This window comes from Maylandia zebra, unplaced genomic scaffold (assembly GCF_041146795.1).
Source record: "Maylandia zebra isolate NMK-2024a unplaced genomic scaffold, Mzebra_GT3a scaffold11, whole genome shotgun sequence".
NCBI classification, from domain to species: Eukaryota; Metazoa; Chordata; class Actinopteri; order Cichliformes; family Cichlidae; genus Maylandia; species Maylandia zebra.
In genome coordinates, this window is record NW_027490041.1 from 3,774,047 (window position 1) to 3,794,945 (window position 20,899).

Below are 20,899 nucleotides of genomic sequence, written 5' to 3' on the forward strand. Positions count from 1 at the left end.
AACAAGCCGATTATGTTCGCGTTAATTAAGTGGTTGGAAGATGTAAAATTCTCAATTCTGCCAACTGAACATATACGAGATTTTAATGAGGATGAATAATTAGCCGGCATGGAGGAAACGGACCTTTATTTCATGGAGTGGCGACAAGAAGCCAAGGCGGGTGGCCAGTCTAAGAAGCCTCCATCATCAAGCTAGCAGGTGCCTTTTCCCATATAATATTACTTTATTCTCGCTTATTTGGAACGGAAGCGTAGAGCTGCCACCCAGGCAAAAGAGAAATATAAATATATCACGTTATAACGTGAAAAGTTTATCGTTCTAACAATATACTATCATGTTTGAACAACATGTTTGAACAACATTGTACGAAAAATGTACATAATTATCACGTCCGTACAATATTGTGCGAACGTGACAATTATGTATATTATAATAACGTGATATTATATTATACCAGTGGTTCTTAACCTGGGTTCGATCGAACCCTAGGGGTTCGGTGAGTTGGTCTCAGGGGTTCGGCAGAGCCTCCGCTGTGACGTGCACGGCTCATTTTGTGCACCAGTAAAAAACATATCTACGTCTAATTTGAAAAAAAAAACACACTTTATTTTTCACTAAAGAGGGGTTCAATGAATGCGCATATGAAACTGGTGGGGTTCGGTACCTCCAACAAGGTTAAGAACCACTGTATTATACAAACATGAAAAGCATAATGTTAGAACAATAAACATTTCACGTCATAACGTGATACAGCTCTATTTTTCTTTTGCCTGGGTGGCAGCTCCACGCTTCCATAATTTGGTAATCAAAATATGTAACTTAATTAATTATATTGTGACGTACTTTTGCCTTTTCTTATTATTCTGCCTTCTCAATAACTATCAAAGCCTATTCACATTTAATTTGGCTTTCACAGAAATCCTACCTCTCCTTCTGGCTACAGAGTACTTACCAAGGTTAGAAACAAAGAACAGTTATGCTTTATTAATGTTCGCTAATTACAATGTTCCACATTTCCTTGCTTTTTAAGTCATTTTTAGGCTTTTTAGAGTTTTTGTTTTTTATTTTTTTAGCAGTAATGTTTCTGCCTATTTATTTCAGCCCATGAAATCGAATGCAGATCTTCCTAATGTGAGATTTACATAAATGTAAGTAATTTTGTTTGTCATTGTCATTAATGTTGTTGCTGTTGTTGTTTTTGTGCAGTTTGCAATCATATAAACCTAGCAAACATCAGTCAGCACAGTGACTAACCTAAACAGATTCTTGCTTTATTCACATATATTATATGTAATTATATATACCTGCACATTGTACCTAGGGTTGCAGCCACTTGGCCCCACCCCATTGTTGTGACAGCCCTGATTGTACTTATACACTGCATCTGAACAGGGAACAGTCTGCCACATTAATGTATTTTTAAGTGACTTGTTTGTAATACATGAATTTGTTTCTTACAGATGTCAAAGTCTCAACCTCATGCTGCCCTCCCCCATCCTCCTAAAGTAAGTATTTGTTGTTGTGGTTTTTTATGCGGTGTCTGTGTCACATGCTAATCATAATTATTGAAATAACTGTTTTCTAACAGATTTTCCAAAACACTAGTTATGTTTGTTGTCATTCAGACCAATACTACTGCTTAGACATTGTTTAGTGGTCATGCATGTTTGACAAGCTCGTTATGATACCAAAACAGTAGGCCTATCACAATAATCGATATATCGACTTAACACACAGTACATGTACATGACCTCAATAATTGCTGATGATGTAATTTATGTGCCATTATATTTACAAAAATAAAATATAATGATAACAAAACAATAACATTAAATATCATTGTTTTCTATTTGTTAGAAAACTTACTATTTATTCAAGTTTTTAAGGTATCTAATATTTTGATTCCTAATTTCAATGATCTAAATACTTTAAGAATTAGATGTTGGTTTGTCAATTGAAAGTGTGTAGATCTTGCATTATTATGGTGTTATATTATGATTATACATTCAAAGACATAAAATGGTCTTAAAATGACAATGACATAACTTGTCGCAATTGTTTATGGGGCAATATACCGACCAACAAAAAGTCGTTATCGTAACAGGCCTTCAAAACACACAGTTTTATGATTGATAAATTCAAAAAATAAATACATTTAATTTCTCTGAGATTCTCTAATATTCAGTTACAGTTCACAACACAGCTACCCGTACATGCAGTATTATACTGTAAATATAAATCTCTGCATTTAGCATCCCACTAGAAGCGTCACAGTTACTGCCTCTTTTTTTTTTTTTTTACAAATACCTGTACTATCACTAACACATTTACTGTTTTACTTTTAGCCTGTGGATACAAATGCAGATTTCCTTAATGTAAGTTGTGCATTTTAATTACATCATGTTATTTTTATTGTTATTTATTTATTTATTTTATTTTACATTCAAATATTTCAAGCTTCTTGGTTAAAGAAGCTTGATTGCTAGTAGGTAAAGAATAGTTCACCTATAATTCATATTCCCAATTAATTTCTCACCTCTGATTGAATGCCTTTGTTTGTTTTCCTATAACAAAACATTTTTGCTGGATATATATGGTGAATTTATATGCATAGATACAGTCGTAGTGCTTGACACATGCAAACAGCAGTAGATGTACTAAAAAGGAAATAATTACAATCATGATGTTGATTGCTGATGTCAGTATATATATTTTAGAGGAATGTTTTGTTTTTCACCCAAAATAACTATATTGCTTCAGAAGAGATTTATTACCCTACCGGACTCTTATATATTGTTCTGTTTTTTGTTTGTTTTTGTTATTTTCAGGTTCAATGGTGCGTGTTCTTCTAATGGGCGCCTTCCCACTGGAGGTTTTGATCCACAGCAATTTAAAAGGTAATCAGTTTTGAAAGTCAGTTCAAATGGTTAGCTAATAGTACTTTAAAAAGCCTACAACTCTGTCACCAGTTTCTTTACCAAAAATTACCCATAAAAGTATCGCTCAATAGCATATGTAACCCGTGTAATTGTTACGCCTGCTGTTCTGCGTTGTGTTTTGGTGTTGAAGCAAGAGGCAGGAGACAGTGTCGAATCTTTGGCTCTTTACTGCACATCTGCAACACAGAGACACATGTTCGATCCGTGCGTGTCACGCGACTGCCCGTAACCCTCTCCTCCGGCCATGCTGAAAGGAGCTGTGCCCTTAATGTACATTAATGTAACGAACCAAATACAACAAATTATTTCAAACCATTGACTTAAACTCTCAAAAAACAAAAAGCACAAAATAAACAATATGTCACTAAAAAAACATCAAAACAACTTATAAGAACAATAAATGAAAGACTGCATCTCCAAAACATAAAAACATCTCCATACCTGCAACACAGAGACACATGTTCGATCCGTGCGTGTCACGCGACTGCCCGTAACCCTCTCCTGACGAAGAAAGAAAAGGTGCATGCTGTTGCAAAAGGAGAGACTGACGCGAGTAAACTCTCAAGCCGCTAGCGATACGGACTAGCTTAGCATGCTAGCATATTAGCCGAGTTCTCGGCTATAACTCATTATAATTGTGTATTAATGAACTCGTCCTCCACAAAACTTATCCCAAATGAGTCTCTTAACGATAAACAAAACCGCGGCGGTACGGTCGTATTCACACTGAAGCTTGGGATCCGAACAAACTTTGATTAACTGAGAGCAACGTGGCAGTGACTTACCTCCGGCCATGCTGAAAGGAGCTGTGACCGGGGCACACATGCACGCGCCTACGTCACCACGCAGCGCACACACGCACATGAACGCACACAGACCGAACACACAGATAGGAGAGTGAGATGCAAAAAAATGACATATTTATTCCAAAAAAGAAAGTATTTTGGGTGAAATTCACAAGTGTTTAACACATATGTTACATTCACCCCCCCTGAATTTCACCAAAATCACTTCACATCTGAATGGTACTGCAGTACCAAGAGGCACAACGACGCTGAACTACCATCACCTCCGGAACAGGTAACCCAAGGATCTTATCCCATAGTTCAGTTAGAAACTATCCATAAATGGATTAAAAGAAGTTGGATAGGTTGATCAGGCCTCCAACCCTTTCAGAACACAAAGGTGCAGCCTACACCTCATCAAACGTGGTCTCATAAAAACGCCCAGGGTGGGTGTCATGATGCCTCAAGCAAGTACAACACATTCATAATACGCAATGGGATTACCCAAAAAAAACAGTCTATGTCAGAGGCCGAGCCTCCCGTGGCGGTAACAGGCCCCATGTAATAGGCTTCTGGACCATGTTTTCTATCAGCCTGTTGACTGACTTTACCACCCGACCTGCTCTGGTAACCACTCTGCTTCGAACATTGGCATGGTCAGAGTCATGTCTTGGCAAGTTGGATGGCTGCTCAGTATACGGCTGACCAGAGGTCTGATTGATGTCTGAACCAGAAACAGGAACAGTCTGCGGAACAACAGCGTCCCCATGACAGGCACCTGGAACAGAATCTGTGCCAGACTGTGTCGAATCAGAGGTAGCGGAACAGTCAACCGGAGTAGGAAGAGCAAAGTGCTGGGCCTGACCAGCAGGGCTTGCTGGAATGTCCGTTGTGCAAGTCTGAGAATCAGGTGGGGCATTGTCCACATCCGCACCATCACATGAACCATGCTGACGATCCGTGGACTGTGAGGCATGCTCTCCTGCCGCGGAATCCACATCCACTCCATGGCTCAAATCCGAAAGGACCCACAAAGAAGTCCTTGCTGCGGTAGACTCTGTCCCTAGACTGCCAGGGTCCTCCAGATCCCCATCAGCACTGAGATCCCCCTCACTGGAGAAAACGTCTAAGGACTGACTTCCCAACGAATCCTGGACAGGAAGGAAACTCACGTCCAACAGAAGGTTTCTGTGTACAACCTTACTCTGGCCTGAAGAGTCACTGATCCTGTAAATGTGGGTCCTGGGATGCCTCTCCACAACAGTGTAAACCTGAGGCTCCCACTTGTCTGCAAGTTTCTTCTTGCCCCGCTCGCCTTTATTGGCAAGCAGGACGCGATCCCCAACGTTCAGAGACACACCTTTGATTTTCTTATTGTATTGACGAGCCTGATGCTCCTGCTCATTGCTGGTGTGCTCCCGGGCGATCTTGGCAGCCTCAGACAAGTATGACAGAAGAAGCTTGGAGTAGCCGTTAAAGTCCACCACAATGGGATCATGCAAAACAGACTTGAACATAACGTCGACCGGTAGTCGTGGGACACGGCCGAACATCAAGTAGAATGGGGCATATCCAGTAGTCTCGTGAACAGTTGCATTATAAGCAAAGGTCAATGTCTGAATCTGCTGCGGCCATTCCTGTTTGGCTCTGAGAGGGAGAGCTCGCAGCATGTTGCCAAGTGTGCGGTTGAACCGCTCCGTGCCCCCATTGCCCATAGGGTGATAAGCCGTAGTGTGAGACTTGGCAACGCCCGAAATCTGCAGAAGCTCAGAAAATAATCCACTCTCAAAGCTGGGACCTTGGTCTGAGTGAATACGCTCAGGGAAACCATATACACAAAAAACACAGTCCCATAACTTTCTGGCAACCTGCTTGGCAGTCTGATTCTTGCACGGGAAAGCAAAGGCCATTTTCGTGAAGTGGTCAGTTGCCACAAGCACATCAACAGAGCGCTTCTTTTTGTCCTCTGCTGACCAAAAGTCAATGCAGATGAGCTCCATGGGAGCAGAGGTCTTAATGCTCTCTAATGGGGCTCGTGCTGCAGGCTCTGGAGTCTTGGCAAGTATGCACCTTCCACAGCACCGAACATGCTCCTTCACATCCCTCTCCATATTGGGCCAGAAAAAACGTTGCCTTGCTAGGTGGAGGGTGCGAACTTGACCCTGGTGCCCTGCCAAATCGTGGACACCTTTCAAGGCCTGCACCCGTAAATTCACTGGCAACACCAACTGGAGTCTCTTTGTTTTGCTCACAGGGTCTCTCGTCTCCCTGTAGAGAATGCCATCCCGAACCTTGAGCCTCTCCCAGTGCTTCAATAGGGCCAGTGCCCTGGAATCCATACCATGTCTCTCACGCCTGGAAGGGTGCCTCCTGCGGGCTACGAGTGGCAGGACAGCGGAGATGACGGGATCTTGAAGTTGGTGGTCCTCCAGCTCATGTAAGGTAAGTGATGGCAGTACATCATTGCCAACTGGTTGCAACTGCTGAACAAGGTAGAGAAGGGAGGCAGCTCTATTCTCCGCAGCGGTTTCCCAGTAATCATGGTGAACCAAGGTAGCCGTGACTTCCGACGAACTGTAGGAATCTTCTGAGGTCAGAGCTGGAACAGGTTGTTGGGCAACCTGAATATTTTGGACACCAAACCTGAAAGCGTCCTGCACCTCATGAGCCGCCGCACCTTCTGCATTCCGCACCAAGTGCTCGTAGGGCTCCTGAAGCAAGCGTCCACCAATAGAATAGGTGAAGGGGTCACGACTGAGTGCATCTGCTACAACATTCTTTCGACCTGGGATGTACCTCAAATCAAAGTTGTAGGATGACAGCTTGGCCACCCACCTTTGTTCATAAGCGTCCAGCTTGGGTTTGGTCAATACATGAACGAGCGGGTTGTTGTCAGTCCACACTGTGAACTGGTGCCCCTTCAACCAGTGGCTGAACTTTTCAGAGATGCTCCACTTCAGGGCCATGAACTCAAGGCGATGGGCTGGGTATCGCTGCTGTGACCTGCTTAGTGCTTTGCTCGCAAAAGCAATAGGGCGTGCCTTATCCCCGTCGATAGGCAATTGTGATAAAACCGCTCCCAGTCCATCCAGAGAAGCATCCACAGACAAAATAAACGGTCGTGAAAAGTCAGGGTGAGCCAACACGGCACAGTTAAGGAGGTCGTCCTTCAGTTTATGAAAGGCCTTGTCACATGCAGGGCTCCAATCTGCAGCAGTCAACTTCCTGAACATGCCAGCACCCCTCCCAGCGTGACTAGTCCGTCCCTTCCTCTTCTGACCAGCCGTCAGAGCAAACAGAGGCTTGGCAATGGCTGAGCAACCAGGAATGAAGCACTGATAGAAAAAGACCATTCCTAAAAAGGACTTAATCCTTTTCACAGAAGGAGTGCAACCATCCTTCTCCATTAGAGCCTCCTTTGGCATCTTGGAAATCACTTCCACCTTAGCTGGGTCCACAGCCACTCCGGTCTGGTCGATGACATGACCAAGAAACCTGACTGACTTCCGCAGCAGATGACACTTCTTTGGACTCAACTTGAGATTGTTGTCTCTCAACCTTTGAAAAACAGCTCGGAGCCGGCACAGGGCTTCCTCTTCAGTGGGAGCAAAGACCAGGAGGTCATCCAAGTAGCAGAGCAGACTGGTGAAGTTGAGGTCACCAAAGATGTTCAGCATCATGCGCATAAATGAAGCTGGGCTATTGCAGAGCCCTTGTGGCATCCGGTTGTATTCGTAGAGGCCAACAGGCGTTGTGAAAGCGGTGTACTTCTTATCCTCCTCACACATTGGAATGTTGTAAAACCCAGAGGTTAAGTCCATCGTGCTGAAGAAGGCATTGCCCCCAAGCGCGGCAAGGCAATCCGCTTGGTGAGGGAGTGGATGCGCATCCTTAAGAGTCCGCGCATTCAACCACCTGAAGTCCGTACAAATCCGCAATCCGCCATCCTTTTTCCAGACCATGACGAGGGGGGATGCATACTCGCTGATGGATTTGCGAATAATCCCTTTCTCCTCCATGTCAGTGAGTACCTGCCTTAGTTGTTGGTAATGAGCAGGGGGTACTCTTCTGTAAGGCATACGGAATGGGCGTTCATCAGTCAGGTGGATCCGATGTACAAAGCGTCTAGCTTCGCCACAGTCAAGCGGGTGTCTAGAGAAGATGTCCTCATACTGCTCAATTAGCTCAACGAGCTCTCTCTTTGATTGTAAGCTGGCATGGCATGAGTCAATGTCAAGATCACCCAAACCTAGGGAGCACAACCTGTCATTCAAGTCGGCCTCAGTAGCAGCTGGCCCACTGGCTGGTACCTGGGCCATACTCGCCATCTTGCAGGAGTCCTGCTGGAAATCAAGGTCCTCCACCGCAAGGCAAGATGAAACAACAGCAACCCTCGAGTTGTGTTTCAAGGTCAGTGGTTTTGAGGAGAGATTGGTCATCTTCAATGGCACCCACCGATCACCCCACATGGATGTGATCACCCGGCCAACAAGAACGTCTCTCGGCCCAGACCCAGAGGTGCACGGTTCCACGATGATCGTGCTGCCTGGAGAGACTGGCACATTGCTGGGTAGCCTGCCCCATACCAGATGTTCACACCGTGGGAGTAGTGTCACAGCACGAGGCAGTTTCACAGTGCCAATTTTGTCGGGAACCTCCTCACCCCTCCATCTGGTGGTGCACGACATCATGTCCAAGAAGTGCTCATAGTCAAGAAGCGAGTGCTTGCTTCCTACAGACACAAGCTTCCAATAGTCATCAGAATGTTTCATAACTCGCATCAGGTACTTGAGAACGTTGGAGCCAATGATGAGCTCATCACGCTGGCCCGACACTACCAAAACTGGTACAATGCATTTCACACCGTGGACAGTAAGTGTCAAGTCATAAACGCACTTTGGGTGGGTCTGCTTCCCACCACAGCCAACCAGCACAATCCGTTCGGCAGTCCACTCACAAGAGCCCCAGCCTCTCTAAGTGACTTCTCGGCCTCTTCACTCATAGTGCAAGCCATAGACCCGGAATCCATCATGCCCCTCAAGTTAACCTTGTCATTCACTGCAACTTGGGTGTAGAACAATTCACTAAATGTAGGCACTACTGCTGGTCCCTGAACCACGACACGGTATCCCTCTGGCATTGTTGAACAGGTGTTGACATAAAGAATTTCGAGATCCGATTCATCATGATTGAGGGTATTAGGTTCATCCCCCACACTGCCCCTCTCCAAGTGTGGGTGATTCAGTTTTCCGAAGGCCAACCCTGCCTCGCGACAGCCCCGGCCTCCCGTCCCTCACGACGACTGTGACAGTCCTTTTTCCAATGACCAGGAGCAAAGCATGCAAGACAGAGATTCTCTCTCCTGCAGTGCATGTGAGTGGAATGACCAGTGTTGCCACAGACCTGACAACTCTTCTTAAGAAAGGGCCCGCGGGTAAAACGCTGCGAAGGTGCAGATGCAGGGACTGTAGTCTGCACATTCTGACATGCAATCACGCGATCCAAGAGGCCGATCAGAGCGCGCATGCCAGTCACATCAAAAGCTTGGGTGTTAGTCGAACCAAGCTCGCAACCAACTGACTGCTGACTAGATTGAGTGGACACAGTGTACGTTGGTGACTGTTGGAACTGAGGAGTAGGAGTAGGCACCGGACAAGAAGACACTGACGTCCCAGAAGGACAGGTTGTCGAAACATCAGCTAGAACAGGAGTGAAGCAAGCTGCTGTGGGCGAAAGCTGACAAGTAAGGTTTGAGGCTGGTGCTGTAGGCTGAGACTGCAAGGCGACACTGGCCTGCCCAGGCTGTGATGCCATCGCTTCTTGAGGCACAATAGAGCAGTTGTGGCTAACCTCTCTCCTCTGTGAGGTGTGGAAACTGCCCTGACTGCGTGCCCTGAGTTCACGCTGGAAGCTATCAATGCGTTCTTGAACCTCAGTGGTTGTCCACTCCTCAGCTGCTTTGATGCTGAGCCTGTTCAAGAGGATGGGGTCAGGGCAATACTTGATGAACATCATCGAGACCTCACGCCCTGGATCCTCAACATTACGCCCCTGCCTACGCAAGCACTCGTCAGCAGCGTCAATAGCATTGTTTAGCCTTATCCAATATTCCATCACTCCCTCATGTTGTAATGGTTTCGTGTTATAGAAGTCAGCCATAGGCATAGAAGAGTAAGTCAATACACTAAAGTGCTGTTTCAGAATGTCAAATATCAAATCAGGAACCTGGACATGGTCAAGTGAGGGGTTGTGACGTAGGGTGACCCTCACTACATCCTTAGCCTTCCCCATCAACCTAGCCAATATGTCACGTGATCGCTGATCTGTTGGTGTGTTGCGTTTTACAAAGTACATTTCCATCATTTCAACCCATTCATGAATGGAAAATTTATCACTGCCATCACCCCTGAAAACTGGTGGCTCCTTGACGTCTGATTGCAAGACGAGTTTCACCCCAGACAAATTTAGCTCAGGGGGTCCCTGCTCAGCCTTAGAGCTTTCAGTAGGCATACTGGTCCCCTTATCACCTTGCAGCTGGGCTACAATGGACTGACAGATCTGATTGGCCAAATCTGAGATGAGTGTACTCAACTCAGCACTGCCAGCTGTCTGCGGGGTCTGAATGTCACAGGGGGGAACCTGGAGACGAGTGGAACAAAACTTGGGAGCAAATGACACACCAACTTTAGGTGTCTGAACCCCATCCCCAAGAAACCACCCTCGCCCCATACCAACATTAGAGGAAACCTCCCCATCAGGAACACCAGTTGCCTCTGAACCAGATGCTGACTCCATAATGATGAATAAAGCACAATCACAAGAAACAAGATTCCAAATAGTGCAACTGAACAAAAGCAAACACAGTATTCTTAACTAACACTTAATGTTATTCAGGATGAGAATTGAGCAGATTAAATGTCCAAGCTCATTCAAAAAGTCCCACACAAGTTAGGAAAAGCAACCAACTTGGAACGAGGGCAATTATGAAGAGCTCCCCACGGTGATCGAGATGACGTCGATGCTTGATGAATCCAAAGGGTCACGGCACCAATGTAACCCGTGTAATTGTTACGCCTGCTGTTCTGCGTTGTGTTTTGGTGTTGAAGCAAGAGGCAGGAGACAGTGTCGAATCTTTGGCTCTTTACTGCACATCTGCAACACAGAGACACATGTTCGATCCGTGCGTGTCACGCGACTGCCCGTAACCCTCTCCTCCGGCCATGCTGAAAGGAGCTGTGCCCTTAATGTACATTAATGTAACGAACCAAATACAACAAATTATTTCAAACCATTGACTTAAACTCTCAAAAAACAAAAAGCACAAAATAAACAATATGTCACTAAAAAAACATCAAAACAACTTATAAGAACAATAAATGAAAGACTGCATCTCCAAAACATAAAAACATCTCCATACCTGCAACACAGAGACACATGTTCGATCCGTGCGTGTCACGCGACTGCCCGTAACCCTCTCCTGACGAAGAAAGAAAAGGTGCATGCTGTTACACAAAAGGAGAGACTGACGCGAGTAAACTCTCAAGCCGCTAGCGATACGGACTAGCTTAGCATGCTAGCATATTAGCCGAGTTCTCGGCTATAACTCATTATAATTGTGTATTAATGAACTCGTCCTCCACAAAACTTATCCCAAATGAGTCTCTTAACGATAAACAAAACTGCGGCGGTACGGTCGTATTCACACTGAAGCTTGGGATCCGAACAAACTTTGATTAACTGAGAGCAACGTGGCAGTGACTTACCTCCGGCCATGCTGAAAGGAGCTGTGACCGGGGCACACATGCACGCGCCTACGTCACCACGCAGCGCACACACGCACATGAACGCACACAGACCGAACACACAGATAGGAGAGTGAGATGCAAAAAAATGACATATTTATTCCAAAAAAGAAAGTATTTTGGGTGAAATTCACAAGTGTTTAACACATATGTTACACATATAATTGTAGTTCAAATGTTTAGTTGTACAAATATCAAATTTTTGGAAATCTAAAACTAGTCAAACACTCAAATGTTCATGCTTTTTATAGGAGGACAGAGCAAAACGGACATCGGCGCAGAGTGAAGAACTGCCCTTGATAAGGACACTATGACAGCCATATATAGTAAGTGAAGACTTTCTGTGTATCTAAAATTGCATACAGCACAAGTAACTTACTTTGCAACCATTAAAATAGGTTGTAAAGTAAGTTACCAATACAAATAGGTGATGATGCATTGTAGTGGTTGGTCTCAGACAAAGAAGGTCAACAGATTTATGAATGCTGGAAGGTAAGGAGAGACGACCAAAAGGGGTGTTAGCATTACTGTAATGTGAACTGGATAGACTTCCCATCTAGGAAAAAAAAGAGGTAAAATTATGCGTAAAATATATCTGTATTAATATCTGTATCTGTATAAACAGAAATATCTGTTTGCTAAATGAAGCCAGCTAACATAAATCACATTTTTATTTTAACTCTGATAAAAGTAATAGAACTGTGACTTTTGTTTGTTACAGTGGGGGTAAGGAAGGGGTTTCCCAGCGTGTCCAGAAGGGCTTTGAGGATTGCCGTGAAAGCTGGGGGAACTGAGACTGTGTGTATATATATATATATATATATATATATATATATATATATATATATATATATATATATATATATACACACACACACATATATGTATATGTGTGTGTGTTTCTTTTAGAATGTTTAAGTATGTAATGAGAATAAACTTATAAAATGAATATTCCTTGCTTGATTGATATGCTATATGTATGTTTTAAACATCAAATAAAGATTTCTTTCAGATGTTACATGTGAATGTGTTTTCTTAGAAATATATGAAGGGTTAAATTTATATTTTTTTGAATGATTTTAAATACATTTAAATTGTATTTTGAAATATATTTTATTAATATATTTCAAAATATACAAAAAATGGCCAAAAAATATATGTGCTAAAATACATTTTAAATATATAAATATATTTTAAAATGTATTTTAAAATATATTTTTTTACCGTATGGGCAAAGCTACACCAGAGGGTTGTGCTGTGTAACAGGTTGGTGCAGGTGGTGTTATCTACATTTGAACATTAGGCAACAGTCTCATGAAGACACTTTCTATTGTTCACTAAAGACCAACAATAACAGAGACAAAGGGAGAGCAGCAGAACTAGTGCTAACAATTAGCACTGCTAGCCTGCCCACCAACACCAGCTAATGTTCTAAAAACGATGATCAATGATTTTGCTGTAACGGCTCCAGCTGTCTGTGTCAGGGACACGTTGGAGATGAAGTGAGTGATCCAGTGACAAAGGTTTGGAAAGCTGCAGTCAGCTGAGACTAAAGGAGTCACCTGACCGAGAGACCAAATGTTTCACTGAGAACGTCCAGATGAACAGAATCAACCTTTGGGATAATCTGTTCCACACATCCATGTTTCACTTACTGCATTATATTTCCTCATTGCTGTGCACACAGGCCTGTGGCTTATAACCAACTCCAAGTTCAGACTCAGAGGCTGCTGAAGCTGTTTTCTGGAACAGAGACGTGTTGGATATAAAACCAACTCTTCTTTATGTGTCAGCACTGAGGAAAGGAGCAGCTTCGTTTCTAAGTGTATGAAGGACTGTAGCAGTGTGTGTGTGAGCTTTATTTCACAGACAGAACCATGTCAAAAACACAACTTCAGGTAGAAACAATACAAAATCAAAGAGTCTGATCAGAAGGATTAAACAGAGGAGTGTGGGACTGTTTTTTAACAGACAGCAGGTTAAGCCAGGCTGGAGGAGTAAACTGAGCCTCGGTGTGAGCAGCAGTGTGTTTGACAGGAAGCTGAGATAAACAGTCTGGAGCCCATTTAGTGCTTCATATGAAAGTGTGAGGATTTGAAAGCAAATCTAAAATCAAGCAGGAGTCAGTGTGAGAATGATTTGTGCTTTTCCTCAGTCAGATGCTGGGAGTTTCAGTTCATCCATGTTCAGCGTGCTGTGCTTTGTGTAACAGGAGAATATGACAGTATAAATCAAGTCTTCATGTCACTGAAAGCCTCCACAGTCTGCTATGGAGGTGCATCAGTTTGGATTTACAAGAAGAACATTTCTTAAACCTGCCACAAGATGGCGCTCCAACAGAAGGGATGTCCACAGTGTAACACAGACACACACATACTGTGTGAATGTGTGAGTGAATGGGCTTTCAACACAAGGCTTCTGCTGCTACCTTTAATGACATAATTAGCTAACAAGAACAAACTGTTAATTACCAGCAAAGAACGGCTCCAGATTTTAGCTGCTGACCATTTTGTGAAACGTTGATTACATCAGCTTATTGTTGATTTTTCAACCTTAATATCAGCTGCTTTAAAGGAGCCTGGTTCTCTCGCAGTAACACTTTTCTTCACTAGATGCAGTGCAGGCACAGTCTGTGTTTCTAAACTACACACTAATGTTCATTGTTGTGCAGCTAAATCCTCCCTCTGGATGGGAAGAATCCCTGTCAGGCTTCAAACACCTGGCTTGGTGTTCTGGAGCTAATGTGTCACCTGTGAGGACTCTGAGATGAACACACAGCAGACACTTCAGTTCTCCGTCTGTGTGTCCTCAGTTTCCCAGCATGCCTTGGCTGTGGTGGTGGAGGTGAATGAGGGGGAACATGCTGCTCTGTCAGCACTCAGGTTTCATACCTGGTGATCTCAGAGGACAAAGCGGCGTTACAGCAGCGCACGTTGATGAGACCTGATGCTCTGAACAGTTCAGACTTCAGCCTCACTCTGAGAAAACAAACGACTGACTGTCAGCAGCAACTACACCTGCTCCATCAGTGACGGAGAGAAGAACTGAGACTGAGAGACATACAGCTGCAGGTCAAAGGTCAGAAACGCCCGCTCTTTGTACGGGTCAGGAGTTAGTACTGCAGAGGTCAGAGGTCAGCTTGCTGACAAACCATTTGAAACAGTTTGGAGCTAAAAGCACAACAGCAGAGGAAAGAAGAGACACTGCAGAGATGATGCAAAATATTGTGTTTTGTTCTCAGCTGTCAAAAAGTGTAACACACGTGTTCCAGCACAGCCTTTGTGTACTTTCACTTCTCCATACTGTCCATTGGAAATCCTGTTTGTTACTTTTTGATTTCAGTCCATGTGTCCAAAGCAAACTTCTGTCCCACACTTTCTCTGCTGACTCTTCACCGATGCTCAGATGATCTCAGATGATTTCACCAGAACTCATCAAAATTCAGGCTCCACAGAAACCCAGACGTCACTAAACAAGCGTAACAAGCAAAGTGAAAACTGGTCGTTCAGCTTTATTGACCAAAGATAAGCTCACATGTCACCTCATGACACAGACACTTATTTCCACAGCATGCACGAGGACTGACAATAAGTGTCTATAAAGCCACTTCTATCTGCCACACCTGTGCTTCTGTCATGGTTGCTCTCCTCTCACTCTGTCATTTATCCACAGTCTGCCTCCCTCTGCTCCGTCAGCTGACGTCCTCTCTACACCACCTGCTGTGTTTTATCCTGCAAAAACACATTTAAGAAGCGTTGCACCGAGTAACGGGAGGAACTGCTATAAAATCCATTTAAAGGAGGTGGTGCTGAGTGCTGTGACTGGGGTCCCACCACTGACATCACGGGTGGAGGACATGTTGGAAAACTGCTACAAAGTGCTGTGCAGCCAGCAGAGCTTACAGTCTGTCCTGTGTGTCATACAGGCTCTCACACTTAGTGTTTCTGTGACACATTGAAGAGAAGTTTGTGTTGTTCACAGTTGTGCTTGTACTGAGTGACAGCTGACATGACCTAACAGGAATAATGTGTCTGTGCTGAATGAGAAGTAACACACAATGAAGTCTTGATGCATCTCAATCATCCAGGAAAGTGAGTCTGTTGCTTCTGTTCATCTGGACGCAGCGTTTTGTGGGAGAAACGTGTCGTCATCATCAGGTGACGTCTTCAGTCTCAGCTGCAGGTTTCAGTCTTACAAACAGGACATTTGCATAAAGACTGAAAGCAGCTGCAGGAACGATGGGCTGGGAGCTCCGTTCCTTCATCTTAATTATGCAGATTCTCAGGACCATTGATCAACAACCACTGATCCATGTCCATGAGTCCCATTCACAGAGATGTGGGAATGGCTGCAGTCACAGCATGTAAGATGGAAATAAATGAGAAGTATTTAGCTGAAGTGGATTTGATTTATGTTACTTCTTTTTTAACTTGTAGTTCTACATTGGAAGATTATTGTGATATTGAAATATAAAAATACATTTATATTCTATTATTTTCTCAAAATAAGCGTCACACTCGTGGAAGCCGGTGTAGCCGCCGAAACGCCTGCATTTATGGAGACTTTCAGCCCCAGGTAGGCCAGTTATGGATCTTGGGATCCACATTATGTCAGCAGCTGTTCTCCACCGTGAACTGTGTTCAAACAAACACGCTCACGCCTCACAGACGACAGCTTACAGTCTGTAGAGATAAAGTGACTTCGTACAGCCCCGTCTTCAGTCTTGTGGAGATGATCTCGACGCTTTGGTGGATGTTACTAGCTCCTGTGCAGTATTTTGTAAAGACATGATTATACCCCGTAAGCGCGTTAAAATTTACGCTAACAATAAGCCATGGGTCACTAAAAGTGTCAAATCCTGTTTAAGGAAAAAGAGACAGGCCTTTAAAGAGGGGCTGTTACCGATTTTCAGACAGCCACCAAGGAAATGAAAATCGAGATCTTGAAAGCAAAACAGACAAAAACCTTCTTGAAAGCAAATTTGCTGCAAAAACTTTTGGGTCTGCCTGGACTTGTATGAAAACCATAGCAGGGTTTCAAAATCCCCAGAGCAGCAGTCAGGTCATTTTAGATGTTTTAATTCAGACAGAGATTTTCAAATGCTTTAAACATGTTTTATGCTCGTTTTAGTTCTTCTGATTTCAGCGAGGATATTTGGGAACTGAAACAGAAACTGAGAGATACTCAGCACTTTATCATTGAACTCAGCGATGTTAAAAAGGCCTTTCATACAGTCAATGTGAACAAGAGCCAGGTCCTGATAATATTAGTGGCCGCCTAATTAAATCTTGTGCTGATGAACTCAGGCCTATATTTCAGGTTATTTTTAACAAATCCTTGCAAACACAACATGTGCCCTCTCTTTGCAAAGAAGCAGTCGTGGTTCCTGTCCCTAAATCTAAACGACTTCAGGCCTGTTGCCTCACTTCAGTTGTAATGAAAGTCTTTGAAAAAATCCTCAGAAATGTGATTATGAAGAGACTGAAGGTCAGCTGGATCCAATGCAGTTTGCATACAGGCCCAACAGAGGAGTGGAGGACGCACTTTTGACTTTACTAAATCTGATTCTTAAACATGTAGAGAGTAAAGGGACTTTTGCAAGACTTCTTTTCATTGATTTTTCTTCAGCTTTTAATACAACACAGCCCCATATTTTAATTAAAAGACTTTTAGAACAGTTTGAAATCAGGAAAAACCTGGTGGGCTGGATTTTAGATTTTCTAACTGACAGGTCACACAGAGTGAGAATAAATGGGGTTCTGTCTGACCCAGTGTTCTCCTCCACAGGTTCTCCTCAAGGCTGCGTCCTATCGCCCTTATTATTCACTCTCTATACAAACATGTGTCAGGGCAGACATGAAAACAGGGTCATTATTAAATATGCAGATGACTCTGTTATTGTCAGCTTACTGAAAGAGGGTGAAACTAACCACGGTCCAGTCATTGATGACTTTGTTCAGTGGTGGGAGGAGTCTTATCTCCAGCTGAACATATCTAAAACAAAAGACATGGTTGTTGATTTTAGGAAACAACAAAATGGGCACGGAGTCACTTTAATTAAAGGTCAGAAAATAGAGCAAGTGCAATCATATAAATATCTTGGGACCATAATCAATGAAAAACTGAACTTTGATCAAAATTGCAAATCAGTTTGTAAAAAGGGTCACCAGCACCTTTATTGCCTTAGGAAACTTGTTCATTTCCACATTGACCAAAAAATGTTAACTTTGTTTTCTCGTTCTTTTATTGAGTCTGTTTTATCCTTTTGTTTGGTGGCATGGTTCGGTCAGACCTCTGTCACAGAGAAAAACTCTCTGAATCAGATAGTGAGATGGTCCAGTCGTCTGATAGCTGAGCCACAGTCTTGTTTAGCCTCCCTGTACTCTGAGCAGGTACAGAGGATGGCTTTATCAATCCTTAAAAATGGTTCCCATCCTCTAAGGGGTGAATTTCAGCTTCTTCCCTCAGGACGGAGGTTTCTTTTTTTTTTTTTTTTTTTTTTTTTTTTTTTAATGACATCAGAAACAGCAGTATGCGACATTACGTGATGGCAGAGCTTCAGTTCATCCTTTGTCATTTTTTTTTTTTTTTTTTTTTTTTTTTTTTAATAAATAGGACAGGGGGAATGAATGAGAGAGAGAGGGGGAGAGAAAGAAAGAAAACCCAAAGGGGAGAAGAGACGGTGAGAAGGGGGGGGAAGAGAGAGAGAAAAAAAAAAACTCCTGGGTCACCTGTATGGAGAAAAAAAAAAAAACAAACAAAAACAAACAGAGGAGACAGCAAACAACAAAGAGCAACATAATAATAGAGAAAACAAAGCACCATCACAATAAACTAGCTAGTCATAGATATCAATATTTACTAAGTAATAAACGATATTGTGCAGCACGCAAGATAGACAGCGCACAGTGTGCTTTGAGGCAGCAGCCAAGAAAGCTTTAGTCCGCGTCTGTGAATACCCATGTGTACACCTGTGTGCATACCTGTGTGGATCAGCATGCTTGTATTCCAAAGGTTTCTCCATGTAATGATCTGCTAGGGAGTGTGGGGGGGCCACAGCCCCGTCCTCCAGGGTGTGAAGCGGGTATGGAGGAGATCAAAACTCCAGACATCCAGAGGCCCCCAGAACACAAGAGACCATGGAAGACCAACAGAGGGGCAGCCGCGCCACTGTCCCAGAAAGAGCTGAGGAGAGTCCCAGATGAGGGCTCGCCCAGCAGCCGCGGAGCAGAAGTCAGGGGGAGTTGCAGTGCAGCCCGTGAGCTCCGCCGGCAGCCAGCTGCGCCTGAGTGACCGAGCCCTAGGCCGAGAGGCCGGGGGCACCCCACCTCCAAAGGGGCCCGAGCGAGCCCCAGGCCCCAGGCCCCGACAAGCGGCCGCCAAGGAGTGAGCCGGTGTGCACCCGGACACCCACCCCCAGACACAAAGAACCACCAACACACCGACACCTGAGGGAGTCCGCCACCGGCAGGGGAAGTGGTGGTGGGTGGAGATAGGCCTCCAAACCTTGGAGGGCCTGAGGTGTCCCCAGAGAGGTGGCGTCTGATACCCAGCCTGACATATAGACACAGACATACAGGCACACACAGACACAAACATCCATTCCCACCCTCATGCTCTCATATGCACTCACTCCACACTCAACCAACGTGGAGACAGACATAAAGAGACGCTGTACACACAATCACACTCCCCAAGCGTACTCTACAAACCGGGTCTAGGTACCCTTGCCCCTGGAGGGGGGAGTTGCACCCAGACCCAGGTGGTGTTACCCTTTTCCCTGCGGTGGGGAGAGGCAGACCACCCCGACTCCGCAGCAGCAGGGAGGCCCCACACCCCAGACCGCAGTCGGACGGCCAACTCCTCCTACTAGCCCTCCCGCTCCAGCAGGCCGCAGAGAATGGGGGTGGGAGAAGACTCCAAACCTCCCTCCACCCGCTCATTGTAGTGTTGATGCATATGTGTTCTAAGGTGCAATTAAAACCCAGGAGGGCATGGAGCTACCTGCCAAGGAGCAGCAGGTAAGCGCATAGTCCCTCCTGCTAGCCCTCAATGACTAAGTGTATTTGAGAGGTGGGCAACGACGTCAGGGGTGAGGTATACACCCTGATGGTGATTTGGACTCCGTGATTGTGCCCACCCCCAAGATCCTATATGTATGTGTAATGAGAGTGTGAATAATGTGAATGTCTAAGTTGTGGGAAAAAATTGAGGCAGAGGCAGCCAGAAGGGGACAGGGGGGGGGGGGGGGGGGTAGCCTCCTCTGCACCCTGGTGACATACCCCCACTCCAAGGCCCTGCATGTGTGGGTGGTTGTGGAGGAGCGGGAAGAGGGAGGCAGCTGGAGATGGGGAGGGAAGGAAGGGAGGGGCAGGTAACCCCTCCCTGGGGCCAGCTCCCCCGCTGACCCCAGTAGGCACTCCCACCCTCCGCGACCCGCCAGGGAAGGGGGGCCCAGGCCCATCAGACCGGGGCCCAGTGCAGTAGCGCCCCCCGGCTCCACAGAGCCCTGGACAGTCCACCCAACCCCACCACAGAGAAAACTGCACCCACCCCACCAACCACACATCTTCCAGACTACATAAGACGGTAAACGCCCAGGCTGAGATCTTCCTCCACCTCTCCTGTATCTCCCCCTCCTGCAGAGAGTTCCTGAGAGAAGAAAGCTCCTGCAAGATGTGACCATCCCCCCCACCAGTTGAAGAGCCCCCCAGGCGGCTCGATGCACCGGCGGCACCCTGCTCCAGGGCCGGGCCCCCATGCAGGACGGAGGTTTCTATTTCCGAGATGCAGGACAAAGCGTTATAAAAACAGCTTTGTCCCCGTTGCTGTCACTGAATTAAATAAGAACTGTTTTTGATTCGAAATATTAAAGTATGTGTCACAGTGAGTTTTATATATTTACTAAGTATGTGTGTTTTTAAAGGGATGTCAAATGCTGTCATTTTTCTATAAAGCAAATTTACCTTGCCTTTGGGTATAAATAAAGTTACTTAAATAAAGTTACCTTACCTGCAGACGCTGTGCGCAGAGGTTCAGGAGCAGAAGTCCCGTTGTAAACATATCACGGCAGACCCGACGATGTTTGCATGAACGCGCCTTTTTTAAAAGTCAGGTCAAGGCTCCAAAAGCCCAAAGGCGATATAACAGTTTGTGTTTGCTACATGGATCATTGTAGTTCAGCTTTCCTTTGTTATATTTCTTTAAGAGCTCAAAATGTGTTCATTACATAAATCAAATGTAATTTTCTCTGTAGCACTTCATGGATTTCATAAGCAACACACTGTAGTTGTTCACACAAAGCATAAAGGTAAAAACAATATACACAGTGTTATCTTCATTTTAGATGTCACAAAGTATTTGCGGCTCCCAG

General features: G+C 44.7%; 1 long non-coding RNA gene across 1 annotated transcript; it reads right to left on the bottom strand.

Moving 5' to 3' along the window:
• Positions 1 to 3,088: 3,088 nt before the first annotated feature.
• LOC143415958 (uncharacterized) lies at positions 3,089 to 11,393 on the bottom strand. Its single transcript, XR_013096388.1, has 2 exons — positions 10,691 to 11,393; positions 3,089 to 3,440 (listed from the first exon to the last, which is right to left on the bottom strand). It is a non-coding gene; the product is annotated as an uncharacterized LOC143415958 (long non-coding RNA).
• Between the last annotated feature and the right edge of the window lie 9,506 nt (positions 11,394 to 20,899).